The sequence below is a fragment of the Schistocerca cancellata genome, chromosome 3 (assembly GCF_023864275.1).
Source record: "Schistocerca cancellata isolate TAMUIC-IGC-003103 chromosome 3, iqSchCanc2.1, whole genome shotgun sequence".
NCBI lineage: Eukaryota > Metazoa > Arthropoda > Insecta > Orthoptera > Acrididae > Schistocerca > Schistocerca cancellata.
This window is the reverse complement of record NC_064628.1, coordinates 525,802,349-525,811,747: the sequence shown is the minus strand read 5'-3', so window position 1 is coordinate 525,811,747 and position 9,399 is coordinate 525,802,349.

Genomic DNA, 9,399 nt, shown 5'->3' with positions numbered 1-9,399 from the left:
GGGGTGGGTTGTTGCGTAGGAGGTAACAATGGGTGAGCCGGGTATGATGAATGCATAAATGGAGTCTGAACAAATTAAAACACTGTGGAGGGAGGCCTGAGAAACAGAGGCAGGCCCTGTGAGTGGCTAGACGCTCTGCTGTGAACACACTACATGATCCTAGCAATAAATGGTGTTTGAAGCCAGTAGAAAACATGAAAGTATATCCCACAGGGAATTGGCGAATGGCAGTTATGTAAGAAACCAGGAGTTGGCTCCACTGTATGTGTAGAGGGGGAATCCCCATTTTTATGAGGAGACTATCAACAGGACTAGTGCGAAAACCACCAATAGCCAAGCCAGACGCACCCCACAATGGTGAACAGGGTCAAGCAGTTTTAAAGTGGAAGGAGCTGCTGTGCCATAAACCTGACTACCATGATCTAGTCTGGACAAGACCACAGCATGATAAAGATGGAGAAGATGTGTGGGCCATGAGGCAGAGAGTATTAAGCTTCCACATACATGTAGTCTTTAGGTGGTGAATGTGGGGCAGCCCTGTCAGCTTGTTATCAAAAATAAGACCCAAGAGACAGGACTGTGCTACAACTGTGCTGGTCATCAGGATATACTGAGGGTCAATGACAAAAATGCATAACCCACATTTTGGAGGGAGAAAACTGGAAGCCATGGGAGGTGGCCCACACAGAGGCCCATCTGATGGCACCTTGGATGCAGCGCTCAGCAGATGCTACTGAGTAGGAGCTGCACCAGATGCAAAAATCGTCAACATAAAATTCCGGGGTAACCAGAGGCCTAACAGAGGTCACAAGCCCATTGATGGCAATGAGGAAGTGTGTGACACTTAGCACAGATCCCTATGGGATACCATTCTTCTGAATCTGTAGGCCACTGAGTGAAGTGCCAACTTGAACCTGGAAGAGCTCGTGTGAGAAAAACTCATGGATAAAAATTGCAAGGGGACCATGGAAGCCCCAGTCATGGTGGGTAACTAAAATGTGATGACACCAAGCCATGTCGTATGCTGTATGTTGATCAAAGAAGACTGTGACAAAGTGCTGGTGGTGATTAAAAGCCTGTCAGATGGCCGGTTCCAATCGGCGTACATGCTCAGTTGGAGATCATCCTGCCCGGAAGCCACACTGATATGGGGACAAAAGGCACCGAGATTCAAGTACCCATCTTAATCTGAAGCTGACAATCCTTTCGAGCAGTTTACAAAGTACATTCATCAGGCTAAGTGGGCAGTAGCTGTCTAGAGATGATGGGTTCTTCCCAGGCTTAAGAACAGGGATAACTTTACTGTCTCACCATTGTGACAGAAAAACGCCCGTGAGCCACATGCACTTGAAGACCCTAAGGAGATGATGTCTCTGCACAATGTCCAAGTGTAGGATTGTCTGGATGTGGATGGAATCCGGGTCTGGAGCTGTGTCTCACGAAGATCTAAGAGCCTGCAACAATTCCCATTCAGTGAAGGATTCATTATAGGGCTCAGCATGGTGCAGGATGAAACAGAGAGGGGTCTGTTCAACTCTGCATTTCTGCCGGAGAAAGGTAGTAGGGTAGGAAGAGGAAGCCAATGTCATCACAAAGTGTGTCACAAGGTGTTCTGCAAGGACCCATGGATCAGTGCACAGAGCGCCTTGGAGGTTAAGGTCCTGGACAGTTGACTGTCGCTGGTGGCTCAGAAGGCTATGGAGCTTGGACCAAACCTGTGATGAACAGGTATACATCCCCCACAGAGGAAACATAGCACTCCCAGGATTCCTTTTACTCTGCTTAATAAGGTTATGAGCCTTAGCACAGAGACACTTAAAAGTGAGTGGGTTGGTCTATGAAGGGTGTCACTTAAATCACTGCAGCACCCATCGGCAGTCCTGGACAACGAGTGTGACATCCTTTGTCCATCACGGTATCAGTCGATGACAAAGGGAACCTGTGGCTAGGGGGACAGCAGTGCCAGCAGCATGAAGAATAGTGGCAGAGATGCCTTGCACGACTACATCAATGGAATTCGGGAGGGAGTTGTCCAAGTGTACCTGCGGAATGCCCAAAGTGGGGGCCTGTATGCCTGGCAGCAGCAGGGGAATGATAGAATCTCTGGAAAGTTGTCACTGTCACAAAGGTCATCATACGATGACCAATGCAGGAAAGCCAAGAGGGCAGGAGAGGAGATCATGGGATTGATAGCAGAGAAGATGCCATGAGCGGCACTGAAGTGGGTAGGAGAACAATCACTGACGAGACACAAATCGAGTTCCATGATAGTTTGGTCAATTAGGATACCCCTACATGTTGAAGTGACACTCCACCACAGTGGATGGTGGGCACTGAAGTCCCCATGAGCAGAATTGGGGGACAGGAATTGCTGGATTAAGGTAGACAGTGCAACGTAAGGAAGTGGCCTGCCTGGAGGGAGGTAGACATTGCAAATGGTGATTGCCATAGTCATTCGCACTCTAACCACTAGTGCTTCCAAGTTCGTATGTAGAGGGGATCCAGTCACTAAAGACATCGGAGCAAACCAGAGTCCAGACCCCACCAGATCCTAACCCATCTACATCTACATGATTACTGTGCTATTCACAATAAAGTGCCTGGCAGAGGGTTCAATGGACCACCTTCAAGCTGTCTCTCTACCATTACACTCTCAAACAGCACGAGGGGAAAATGAGCACTTAAATTTTTCTGTGCGAGCCCTGATTTCTCTCATTTTGCCCTATGTAGGTGGGTGACAATAGTATGTTTTCACAATCAGAGGAGAAAACTGGTGGTTGAAATTTCATGAGAAGATCCCGTCGCAATGAAAAACAACTTTGATTTAATGACTGCCACTCCAATCAATGTATCTTGTCTGTGGCATTATCTCCCCTATTTTGCGATAACACAAAACGAGCTGCCCTTCTTTATACTTTTTTGATGTCATTCATCAGTCCCACCTGGTGCGCATCCCACACCACACAGCAATATTCCCCCGGGCCAGCATTGTTCTGACAGAACGCCCACAAACCACAAAATGTTGGAGAGTGGTTACCAGAGAAATGCGTTTCTTGAAGAACAAGATAGAATGCAGAATAGGAGGAGACAAGACAGTGTATTTCCAGCAGGTGACAATAGTATCTGTTGCAATTCCACAGAATGATCGTGTGGAGAGAGTCTAGGTTAGACATCAAGAAGCCAAGAGGAGGTCATATCACTTAGTCAGTAGTCATCACCAACAAGGGTGGTGTGACATCCATAAATAATATGTCAGACTCAGGTTTCAAGGCGGGAGATGGCACCTCCGGGGGCACCGGGGGGAGGGGGGGGGGGTGGGGGTGCTTGTCTTATGATTTATATTTCTTCTTCTTCTCTTTCAGAGGTTGAGGAGGGCAGGGCACAGGGGGAGTACAGGCTTCTGCAAGATCTGGAACCGAAGGAGAGCGGGCGACCTTGGGATGCACAGACAGTGTGTCTCGTGGCAGCATGGAGGTAAGAGTCTTCCAGCCTGAGAGACACTGGGGAGAGGGGTCCTGGGAGGGAGCCCAATCACTGGCAGGTGCTGAAGAAGGGGGGCACTTCTTCGGCCGGGGAGGGTGAGCGGCTCCTGGACAGGAGGTCATGGGAACTGTAGGGAAGGGGGAGGAGAGGGGGGAGGGGGGGATGGGGCTGAGGTAAGGAAGAGGTAGGAGGACGAAATGAAGTAACAGAGACAAAAGTTAAAGATAGTTACACTGGATGGAGTCTCTCATACTTTTGGTGGGCCTCAGCATAAGACAGATGACCCAGGGACTTGTATACTTGAATATTCTTTCTCTCTTGTAAGCTGGGCAATCTGGCATGCGACGGGAATAGCAGTCAGCACAACTGACACAGATAGGTGGTGGAACACAGGGGTTTCCCTCATGGAGTGAGTGGCCAGTCAACACACAGAGGGTCTGGCATACAGCAGGAAGACACATGTCAAAAACACAAGCACCAAAAGCACCACTTCACGTCACATCCATAGCACATAACCTTGACCTTCTATGGGATGGTATCCCCCTCGAAAGCCAGAATGGAGGCATCAGTATTGGTGCAGTTGTCTTTGTGATCCTTCTGCAAGAGTCGAACAAAATGAATGCCTCGCAACTCCACATTAGCCCGGATTTCCTCATCTGTTTGCAGGATGAGGTCCCCATGAAAAATAAGATCAGTGATGCATAACAGACACTGGGACATTGCCACGACTATCACAGGCCCAAAGAGCTATGGATTGGGTGGCAGGAGAAGCTTTGATCAAAAGGGCGCCTGATCGCATCTTACTAAGAGGCTCCATTTCACCAAACTTGTCCTCGACCTTCTCCACAAAAAACAATGGCTTAGTGACGGTGAATGTGTCTCCATCTGTCCAGTACAGATGAGGTAACGGGGAAAGGGTTTCATCCAAACATGGTGAGCCTGGCCCTCCTTCCACGGTGTAACCAGGGAAGGGAAGGTTGCCAGGTCTTACAAAGCAGCATTCAATGATCCTTCACCATTCGAAGAAACGGATGTTTGAGAACAGCAAAATTTTTGCAGCTTGATACGCTTCATGCACCAAGCATCTGCCGTGATACCACTCACTCTGACCAGGGGATCTCCTCAAGGGCACCAGCCAGCCACAGCAAGGGCTGTCTGGCACAGCGGCCATTCCCAGGAGTTCCAATGCTCCAAGAAGATAAGCGACCACTCCTTGGCATTCATGGGGAGAGAACACCTCAGGTATCAGTAGCGTAATCCATGTATTGTCAGGGGGCTCACCATATGGGTACATAACAACCCCACCACACGGACTGACTACATGTGCTGGTGACCTAGCCGGGTTGAAGGGGGCTACAATGGGCAAGGGAGAGGAGAAGGAAGGGGGAAAAGGAATCCACACTGTAGATGCTAGGGAGGGAGTTCTTCCCCAAATGGCTCAGACTAAAAACAGGAAATTTTGAAGTGGAGGTCAAACCTCAAGCAGGGACTTAAATGCTAAAAAAGGATGAAAGAACAGGGAAAAGGAACAAAATTGTAACCAATACAGGAAATCAGGTGCACAGCCAGGTCAACATAAATCAGAACGTCGAGAGAGGGAAAGGAGGGGGCAACAGGAAAGGAGTTATAAGAGGGAGGGAGGGCAGGGTGAAGGAAATGCAGCCAGGGAAGGAAGCATGGGCTGCAATAGCTTGGGACCCTGTGCACACCATGCACGAACTCTCAAAAGAACCATGAGCCCTTGGGGAGTGGAGGGGATGCAAATGGAGTTAACATATTCGTCACCATAAGGAACTCAGTAACATCTAGTGTAGTTATTACATGTTCTGAATGTAAAATAATCTCAATGAATGAAAATGTCATGAATTCGAGTAAGAAGTTCTCAATAATTTTTCTCAAAAATTCTTTAAGTTATCTCTAAGTGCCTTAGACCTAGTAACCAACAGGCCAGAAGTCATGAAAGTCTCTTCGGGTTTACTGCTGGATCCTAAAATCAACTTGACTCAATATTTCGGCGATCCTACGGTTCGCCATCTTCAGGAAATGCTGCTTCTGCTGATGAGTCCTGCTGCAAAGCACCAAAGACACATAACAGCTAGGAATATCTTGGTCTTGTTTACTTCAACACATTGACTGATAGTGCCTACAGGGTGCCAATAAATAAATTTAAAACTAGCATTTGCAAAATGTATGAAAGGTAAAGAATTTTTTCTCTGCTCATGCATTCCTAGTGTGTGACACAATTTATCTACATTTCTGATGAAAATTAACTATAAATAATCTTAATTCAGGCTATATATCTATTTTATACAACGACTTTACAGAATTCATGAAATACTTCCTAACATAATGTCGGACCTCCTTTTGAACTGTGTAGTGCACCAATCAAACATGGCATGAACTCAACAAGTTGTTGGAAGTTCCCTGAAGATATATTGAGCCATTCTGCCTCTATAGCCATCCATAATTGCAAAAGTGTTGCCTCTGCACAATTTTGTGCACAAACTAACCTCTTGATTATATCCCATAAATGTTTCATGGGATTCATATGGGGCAGTCTGAGTGGGCAAATCATTCACCCAAATTGTCCAGACTGTTCTTTAAATGAATTGCAAGTAATTGTGGCACAGTCACAAGGAACACTGTCATCCATAAAATTCCATTATTGTTTGGGAACATGAAGTCCATGAAGAGCTGCAAATGGTCTCCAAGTAGCCGAACATAACCATTTCCAGTCAATGATCGGTTCTGTTGGGACAGAGGACCCAGTTCATTCCACGTAAACATAGTCCATACCACTATTGAGCCACAACCAAAGGCCAACGTGTTCCAGTCATCTAGGGTCCAACCACCATGGTCACAGTCCCAAGAGAGGCACTGCGGGCAGTGTCATGCTGCTAGCAAAGGGAACTGCATCCAATGTGTGCTGCCATAGCCCATTAACACCAAATTTCACCTAATTGCCGTAATGAAATATGCTCATTGTCTCACATTGATTTTTGTGGTAATTTCATGCAGTGTTGCTTGTCTGTTAGTAATGACAACTCGATGCTAACATCATTGCTCTCAATAGTTAAGTGAAGGCCATTGGCTCTCAGAATACTGAATTCCCTAATGATTTCTGAAATGGAATGTCCCAAGTGTCTAGCTCCAACTATCATTCTGCATTCAAAGTCTGTTAATTCACATTGTGTGGCCATAATCACATCAGATACCTTTCCACATGAATCACCCAAGTGCAAATGACAGCTCAACCAAGGCACTGCCCTTTTATACCTTGTATATGCGATACTACCACAATCTGTATATGTTCATATTGCTATCTCATGATTTTTGTCACCTTGGTGCATCGTTGCCTTGTAATTATTGTTGTTTACCTAACTGGTTAATTATTTATCATTTTTGCCTTTCACCTAACTTGCATTTGGAGGTGTAGGTCAGGTGGTGGGAACAAAGTCAAATGTTCATGTATTCGAACACTGAACCAAACCAAAGACCTTCTGACAGAATGGAAACTGAGTATGTGACAACAAAAAAATGGACATCTGGATGAATATGGTATTAGACTCGGTCTGAAAATCGAGTAGAGGACAGACTGACATGTCTCCAGAATGAAAAGTCTGAATGCTCTGTACAAAAAAAGCATGTGAATTAGTCAATATCCTATCAACTGAATCTGTCCTCTGAAAGAATCGTGGATGAAGTCTTCAGAAAGAACCCATGAATGTCACTGCCCAACGTCACAGTCTTGTCATTGGTGGGCTAAATTTGCAATGTCCCCCAATAAACAAGTGACACTGGGTAAGTCCATCCTGTCAGTTTTCATTACAGGGTGCCAAACTTCCTGACCTCGATTTAAAAAAAAAAAAAAAAATTCTTGGATGGCAGCCCAGTGGAGCATTTGAACTCTGATTGCAATCCAATGGTGGTCCCACACCATCTCACAACTGGTGGTTAGTATACTTTACAAAAGTTATCTATTGGCTAGTTGTTTGATAGTCCTAACAACGTTATTTGGAATATTGGTCATGTACTGAAATGTTTTCTTTTTAAGACTGGAGATTATAGAGTGTGGATGATAGGTGGTGCGGGCAAGAAACAGAGAGGGCGAGGCAAGTGGATGAGATTGTACATTGTAGTAATTCACCACATTACTTGTAAAAGCATGCACGTACAAACTCCCAGTATGTACCAGGGGTTTTTATTCAACTACTAACTGCATCAGGAATAGTGGGTAGGCAACTGCTTGTGTTTTGATGTTTTAATTATTGTATATTATGATATCTGTGCAGCTGTACCCACAGAAAAAAAATCAAAAATCCAATGAAAGATACATATTGACTGATTTCTAGTATGCCAGATGGCAATACGCGGCATCTTACTATGATTCCACGGAATTACAAAACTATCAGAGTTGCACAGGGGTTTGCTTATACTTATATGGTGACCAGTGTTGGATCTAACTCCACAGTCACGTCATCCTGCAGGACTGATAGTATCATGTTACAATTAAATATACAATACATAAAGTCAACCGAAGTACAAGAACATTTGACAAGATGATTACATACCATGTAAGTCCTCCCATAGAACTATAATGTGAGTATGCTGGCCACATTGCTTGTATGAGTGGCTAAATGCAAGATAGTACTTGCATATGACAGTCCAGTGCTGCATGCAGCAATATGATGTTGAGTGAACATAGAACATCATTAGATAAACCGAGGTGGGGGTGCTGAAGGGAGTGTGCCACAGGGAGGTTGTTCGTTTTATTTTACGAAGTTAAAGGATAATGGTTATGTATGACCATACATAATGTCCCTTTTAGCTTGATGTTAAACACAGTCACAAAATAAATGATACATGTACAAAAGAAATCTAGTAAACATGTAAGCATCACACCTCACAGCGCCACCAGTGGCCAGTCAACATAACACTAAAAGGACTGCAGCTTACATAATAGTACACAATTCACATTTTTATACAAAAAACTAAATATTTAAGTCACAATATGAAAGGTAGCAAGAACAAAAACAATTTTACGAACAGTTCCATGCCATACTTCATAGCGCCGCAAGTGGCCTGTCAGTATAACAATAAATGAATGTATGATACACAGACAGATGGACTCCAAGGCATTCTTCATACATTTTTAATACTTGTTCTGGCCTATTTTATTTTTGACAATGGTTGGAAGATTGTTAGTAGGGTATTAATAGCATGATGCTTATGTGTTTGCAAGATTTTTTTGTACATGCATGTTTTATACTGTGATTATGTTTTAACATCAAGCTAAAATAGATATTATCTATCTACGGTCATATGTAATCGTTATTCTGTAATTTCATAAAAAAAGGAGAAAAAAAAACACACAAACAACCTCTTCATGATCCACTCCCTACAGCACCCCCTACCTCAGTTTACTATAACGACGTTTAATGCTCACACAACATTGTTTTGCCGCACACAGCACTACATTGTCATATGCAAATAGTACCTTGCACTTAGCCACTATTACAAGCAAAGTGGCCAGTATACACACATTATGGTGTTATGATAGAACTCTTGTGGTATGGAATCATTTTGTCAAACTTATTTGTACATTTATTGACCGTATATATTGTATATGTTAATTGCAATAAGATAATTCTGTTCGACAGGACAGATTAATAATAGAGTAAGGTCCGGAACTGGTCACCATTTACATAAAAGTAAACTTTTGTGCAATTTTGACAATTTTGTAATTTCATTGAAAATGTACATATACAAACAATAAACCCAAAGCTAGCAATGATACAAAGTGTTGAACTACTTTCAAAGTATATCCTGCTTGGATTTAACAAGATGTAAAAAAATTGTAAAACTATGCTGCTAATTCAAAATATGATAGTATCAAATCATTACACTAGTTAATAT